Here is a 7,293-nt window from a genome sequence, read left to right as displayed (position 1 = left end):
AAAACTTTGCAAGAAAACAAAGTAATTTAAAAGGCATTTTTTTGGAACTGAGTACTTATAAAGTGCTTATTATGGTTTGCTTTTTATGTCCCAAAATATTATGAAGGACTTGAAATAATCTGTACTTTCAAGGATAGACTATTATAACTATCCAGCAGTCTGAACTGCTACACAGCAGCTTTCAATCCTTCAGTTCCTATACCCTTAGCAGAGATGCAGTCCTTCATCATCAAATTTTAACATACTGTCAGAAGGCCTGCTTTTCCCAGCTATGGACTAGGTCTAAAGAATTTGCAGATAATAGTCCACAGAAGCTACAGATCAAAGGCTGTAAAGCACTAATTTACATTTTCTGTTAGTGATAAGAATTGGACATAATTAATACTTAAGCTGGCATTCCATTACCATCTGAAGAACACATGCTGTCAATTTTGGTTGGTTTTTAATGTTTTGTTTTTCCATAAAAAGCAAATCTTACCTTAATTTAGAAAACAAAATCCAAACTACACTTCTCCGGACTACTGTTACCTGCTCTGTCTCTCTGACTGCCCTAAAAATCCTTTGCTGGATGCACCACTTCAATTGAACTCGAAGACTACAAGCATATCCTCAACTCAGAGGAGTCTCTCCCTACTCTTCTTCACTTCTGTTGTTACTGGAAATTGCAGGGGTCATAAGGTAATAATTCATCACAGGATCACAATGTTTGAGGTTGGAAGGGACCTTCAGAGATCTGCTCAAGCAGGGTCACTTAGAGCATGTTACACAGTCTGGCATCCAGGCAGGTTCTGATTATCTCCAGAGAAGGAGACTCCACCACCTCTCTGGGCAGCCTGTTACAGTGCTCTGTCACCCAAACCGTAAAGAAGTTCTTCCTCATGCAGTGATGAAACCTTCTGTGGTTTTGTTTATACACGTAGCCCCTCTTCCTATCACTGGCCACCACTGAGAAGAGTTTGGCCCCATCCTCTCTACATTGTTCCCTCAGGTACTTAAAGAGGTTGGTAAGATCCCCTCTCAATCTCCTCTTCTCCAGGCTAACCAGGCCCAGCTCAGTCTTTCCACATTAACACAGATGCTCCAATTCCTTCATCATCTCCACAGCTCTGTGCTGAACCCTGCCTACAAGTTCCACGCCCCTCTTGTACTGGGGAGCAGTTCTGTGTCCCTCTTGACAGATTGGAGAGCTGGGCAATCACCAACCACATGAAGCTTAGCAAAAGCAAGTGCAGGATTCTGCACCTGGGACGGGGCAACCCTGGCTATACGTACAGACTGGGGCACAAGATGCTGGAGAGCAGCCCCGCAGAAAGGTACCTGAGGGTTTTAATTGACAGTGAGCTGAACATGAGCCAGCAGCGTGCCCTGGCAGCCAGGGCCAGCCATGCCCTGGGGTGCATCAGGCCCAGCATGGCCAGTCGGGGGAAGGGATTGTCCTGCTCTGCTCTGGTGCAGCCTCACCTCCAGCACTGGGTGCAGTTCTGGGTGCCAGGATGTAAGAAAGCTGCTAGAGAGCATCCAGAGGGCAATAAAGATAGTGAAGGGTCTGGAGGCTAAGAGATACGAGGAGCGGCTGAGGTCCCTTGGTGTGCTCAGCCCCGAGCAGAGCAGGCTGAGGGGAGGCGTCATGGCGGCCTGCAGCTCCCTCACGAGGGGAGCGGAGGGGCAGGCGCTGAGCTCTGCTCTCTGGGGACAGCGACAGGACCCGAGGGAATGGCATGGAGCTGGGACAGGGGAGGGTCAGGCTGGGGGTTAGGGAAAGGGTCTGCACCCAGTGGTCGGGCACTGGGACAGACTCATTAACAGGCATGCTCAGGTTCCTCAGAGGGCTGCTAGACATTTCCCAGATGCTCCCGGACCCCGACCACAGAAGGTTCAGAACTGTCCTGATGTTTCCCAACCAGCAGAGCCAAAGCTGTGCAAAATGCTCCATCTGGGAGCTACAGCTTTCACAGATAGGCCAGGAAGGTCCTGCATGGAAAATCCAGAGCAGGGCTGAACAGGAACATAGTCCAAGCAGGCAGAAGCTAGGTCACTAACCTCCGTCGATTCAGAGGCAATGTTTCTCTCATTTTCTTAGCCAAGCTTAGATTACAGAGCAGGAAAATGTGTCATCTTGGGCCCTCCTCTCTCCATTTACATTGGAGAGCATGTCATGACATCCCAGTTCTATGTCTTGCTCAAAGCAATACTTCAGAGTGGACCATGTGGCTCAGGGCTCTACCCTGCCTGGATACTTCACTGCCTCATACCATTTTGAGTCACGATCATTAATTCCCAAAAACATTGTGCCTGCTACTTTTAAGATACCATTCCTTATCTTAGTTTGTAAATCTGCACCCTGATTACAGAGAACTGGGGGGGATGTAGTTGAGTTACCGTGTACTGACAGACCACTCATAACACATGGACGGTACTGGCTGCAACCACAGCTGTACACCAGCGAGGTTCAGATTCCAGTGTTGTATCACTGTAGAGTCCACATTGTGAAAAGCAAGACTTTTTATCAGTAGAGCACTCAAGCATGTCTAGGGTGTAAGTCCAAGAGCTGAACCCTGAAAATATATTTTATCGTTGGATGCAGGACTCTTCATCTGTTCCTACTGCAAAGCAGTAGAATGCAGAAGCGTGACAGTGCTGTGCAGTCATCTGTTTTGTACTGCTTTTTTAACCATATAAAATACAATTGTATGAATCATTCCAGGCATCCCAGAAAACAAACAAACAAAAAGCAGCAATGAAAAAGCAGGGGCCTGATTAACGGGGTCACATTTGGAAAGTCACTTAATGACACCAATCATCACAGACTGACCAGAAACAAAGAACATGCGTACATTGTAATGCTTTCTACATTTAAAGGACCAGATCACATATCTGTGTCCCAGCCCACCGCCTTTCTAGGAGTTCACAGACTGCTTCACAGGATATCCAACATCCTCACCCATAGCTGTCTAACAGCTGAATAGAAACTGTCTACAGGGACTGTTATTTATACCAGATATAGAGCCAGTTCTTGTTTCAGAAAAGATAGAAAGTGAGTCCTGTTGTTCACAGCTAGCTCTTGTGCAAAGCTCTCTCTACTGCTGCTTCCCTTTCACTCTGCAGCTCTACAAAGAAACTCCACCTGTTGATTCCCACTTCTAGAACTGATGTTCTGACTGGGATCCACAGTCGAAACACATTTCTCACATGTCACCTCTACAGCCTTTTCTTCGTATTCACCCTCATGACTGCAGTCCTCTCAGACTGCGAAAATCATCTCACAGAGAAAAAAAATCAGGCACCGCATTAATAAGGGACAATTTGATAGAATTAAGAATAAACTGTATTCAAAATTCCTGAAGGGAAGGTTTGATGGCCCTTTGCAACACTTTGTCAAAAGCCTCCAGCTTAATCTTGAACTACTCTCTCCAATGCAAGGAGCATTTTTTTATGCTAATGCCAGGGAAAAATTGTACAAAGTTCTGAGGTTATGGTATCACTGCCAAGAGCAGATGCAACTAAGAGGAATTGTAACTACATTGTTCTCAGGTTTCAATCAGTTCAGTGAAATATTTAAAGAGCATTCATCCTGACTGCCACCTGGAGGGCAACTGGACTCTCCCCTACACACTAAAACTTTGACACTTCATGATACCCATGCCACTTGCTCTTCCTACAGGAGCAAAATGAGGGAAAAGATACATGGTCTGTTCTGAAAGTAGTAGGACTGGCTTTTTCCTGGGCGAATGGGCGGACGAGAGGCGGTCTGCGTGTGCAGGATCGGTGGAGGGGATAGTGGGAACACTGGGAAAAATCAGCAGTCGGCTATCGGCTGTTGAAGAGAGCAGGTTGCTTGTACTGTGAACACCTGTCAAAACGCCTCATCACAGAGAATCATGGAGCGTTTACTGGAGCAGCGATACGCGATCAAATTTTGTGTAAAGCTTGGTAAAACAGACGAAGAGACTCATGACATGATTAAGGAGGCCTACGGTGATGCTGCCATGGGTAGATCGGGTGTTTTTGAGTGGCACAAGCTGTTCTGAGAAGGGAGGGAAAGAGTGGAAGACAATGACCCCTCCGGATGCCCTTCGACCAGCAAGACCAACGAAAATGTGTCGCGAGTGAAAAATTTACGTGGAAGTCCTCACAAGACTGCGAAAACGCATGGCTCATGTCCGCCCAGCCATCGTCAACAATTGGCAGCTGCACCATGACACCGCGCCGAGCCACACAGCGGTACACGTAGTGGAGTATCTTGCCCAGCACAAGGTGGCAACGCTGCCTCAGCCCCCCTACGGCCCCGACTTGGCCCCACCAGACTTTTTTCTATTCCCAAGAATAAAATCAACGCTCAAGGGGAAGCATCACGCATCGGTAGAGGTGCTTCAAGAGGCCATGATGAGGGAGCAAAACAGCATTCCGGTCCAGGCATTCCTGGAGGCGTACGAAAACTGGAGAATTCATTGGCAGCAGTGTGTAGATGCGGAAGGGTGCTACCTTGAAAAATTCTACTCATTTGTTCTATTCTCATGAATTTTTTTTTTTTTTAAATGAGTCCTACGACTTTCAAAACAGACCATGTAGCTTGCTTGAGAAAATAGTAACTTGAGGCTAAGGGGCTGAAAATACCTGTCTCTATCAAGGTTTGGCATAAGCCAGCCTTCCCCAAATTCTCTCAACAGAAGTATATTGAAGTCTTTGAAGGCTTACCTATCATTACTGAGCTCCCCATAGCAAGCACTCACACCCCAAAATACAACTTCTCATACAAGAGAAGCAACATGATCCTTTCATGTAACCCAAGCAGCAGCAAAATCTGTAAACAGGAGTCATGCCTTCAACTTCAGAACCACATAGAATAAACTGACCCTAGATGACAAACGCTGTATCAACACTGAGCCAAAAAAAATGAACAGAACATTTTTTACATGATGTGGCAGGCAAAAAAAAACACACTGCAAAACAAAGCGTTTTCTTGTGGCAACTCCTGCCACCTCCAAAAGCTACTTAAATGGAAGATACAGCCTTAGAAGAAACATATCCTTATGAAACAGGTAGTTCTGAACATGCAGGGATTCAAGTTGAAGGAAGTACAGGTAAGAAAAATTGTTTCACAAAAAATAGGCAAAAAAGTCTGCCTTGCCCACAGTGAGATGGTCTCTGCTGAAGAATACTATTTAAGCTTATTTACAGTTATAGAAGTGCATTCTAAACATCTAAATGTTTGCAAAAATTATGCCTTCAAGTGTTCCCAAGAGACTTTACAACTGGCTCTAAATTTATGCACACAGTATTTAATAAACTACGAACTGTTACCCTGGTAGAGTTAGCTGGTTAGAACTTTCTTGCCTTATATGAATTATTTTGGTTAATATTTTAGTTACCCTATGGAACATCCACATCCACCTAAAGCAGAAGAAAAGGGAATAACGTAGCTCAATGTATAATCTTTCAAAAAACACAGACACACTACTTCAGGACCACATGCCAGCAAGTTCAAGCAGTTGTTCTGTTCAACCTTTTATTCTTTTTTTAAACCAGAAACATGAGAAAATTAACCAAGAAAGCTACTGCATGGAATGACAAGATGCAAAATAATCTACAGAAGGACAGAACTGACACAGATTGGCAACCATTTGTCTTGTAAACATAGTGAAAGTGTGCACACATTCTCATTTTTCAGTTTTTAACTACATAAAGGTTTATTTAAATAAAAAAAAAAGACTGATTTTTCTATTCCCTCCCCCTCTTTCCACCCATGCTGAATTAAAAAAAGATGAATACTCTTGCTTTAAAAAAATTAAGAAAAGCTTGTGAGTTCCATACACCTGTTTCTTGTAGGAGTAATTTGAGACACTGTATTTGATGAATTGTAATATGTACTAAAAGCTGTTCTAATAATTACTTCAGAAGCTACACATAAAATGTAAGCCTGAACAACAGGTCTAGAACTAAGGCTAAGTTAGTTCCCTTCATAGGTTTGCTCTAGGATAAATGTGACCCATGACTGTAGTTACTTTGTCTTCTACTTCTCTGAAAAGCAAACAACTGTACAGTTTCCTCCAGAAATTACTGCTCATATGCATTTCCTACCAACAAATCAAAAGCACCCCCGATTTCTTACCTGAAATTCAGAATGGATACACAGATCCTCAAGAAGACTTGTCAGAAAAAGGAGTTGTGCCACCCAGGACATTGTACTCAAGACTTCAAGTTAACAGACATCCACTGCTTACAGTAAGTTAAGTGAAGGTGTATCTACAATTAAAACTTACTTTTCTGTACAATATGTAGCAGTAAAACCACAGTCCACAAAAAGTATTTTTAAATAGGTATTTAAGTAAATATTTTTCAAAGAAATACAGAAAGAACAGCAGCATGCTCAACCACAATAACAAATTGCATAGTACTGCCCAGTCAGTTCTGATACTCACATTAAACTTTCAGTCCTGCAAGCACAGATGGTAAGTATTATTTCCCTATACTAAGAGGGAAGACCATACAAAAAATAGCAGTTGGCATCGTGTGCTGAATACCTGCAAACAAGAGAAGCTTGTAAGCTTGTTCAGCTGTTCAAGACATTACAAATTACTATTTACCATTTTCCTATGGGGCAGTGACACACATCCTTGTAGCTGGCAAATAAAAAAAAAAAATCAAGGAAAAAGCAACTTTATGAAAATCTCTTTGTAAAACTCTTAATGTCTGTTTACATAGCTTCTGTAAGTCTGGGAAACTCTTACAGACAAGCCACCAAGCTTGCTCTGAAAGAAACTTTTCCACAAGAGATACCAGAAGAGTACATTACATGTCTGTCAAAGGCAAAAACATACCACACAAATCTGGTTTCCATCCTTCTCAAAAGGCTGCTTGGTATCACAGTGTATTTCAAATGAGTTGTGAATGCAGTCGTTTATCTTTAGTTCCATACCAAGACCACGTATTTCATGCATGTTGAAAAAGTACCGGCTCACAAAGCTGCAATAATACATGTGGTTTTTTTTTGTTTGTGTGTATCTGATGTAGAAGCAGCCATCAATACAAAGGCTTAAAAGTTTGAAAAAAAAAATTTAAAAAAAGATGAAGTTTTTATTAAGTAATTGTTTACAACATGTTTAACAGCTCCTTAAGATTGTCACCTCATCATTTGGCACAGATTTCAAAACTGACCTGTTGAAAATGCAGGGACAATAAGTTTAGATGCACTCTTTACATAAAGCTCTCTCCCAAAACAGGTCTTCAGAGAACTATGTTCTCAGGCAAAATTCTGGTAACAAAGCAGTAAGTTCAAGGGATCTCCTAAATTCC

The sequence above is a fragment of the Aythya ferina genome (genome assembly GCF_964211825.1).
Source record: "Aythya ferina genome assembly, chromosome: Z".
Taxonomy (NCBI): domain Eukaryota; kingdom Metazoa; phylum Chordata; class Aves; order Anseriformes; family Anatidae; genus Aythya; species Aythya ferina.
This window is presented reverse-complemented; position numbering follows the sequence as displayed.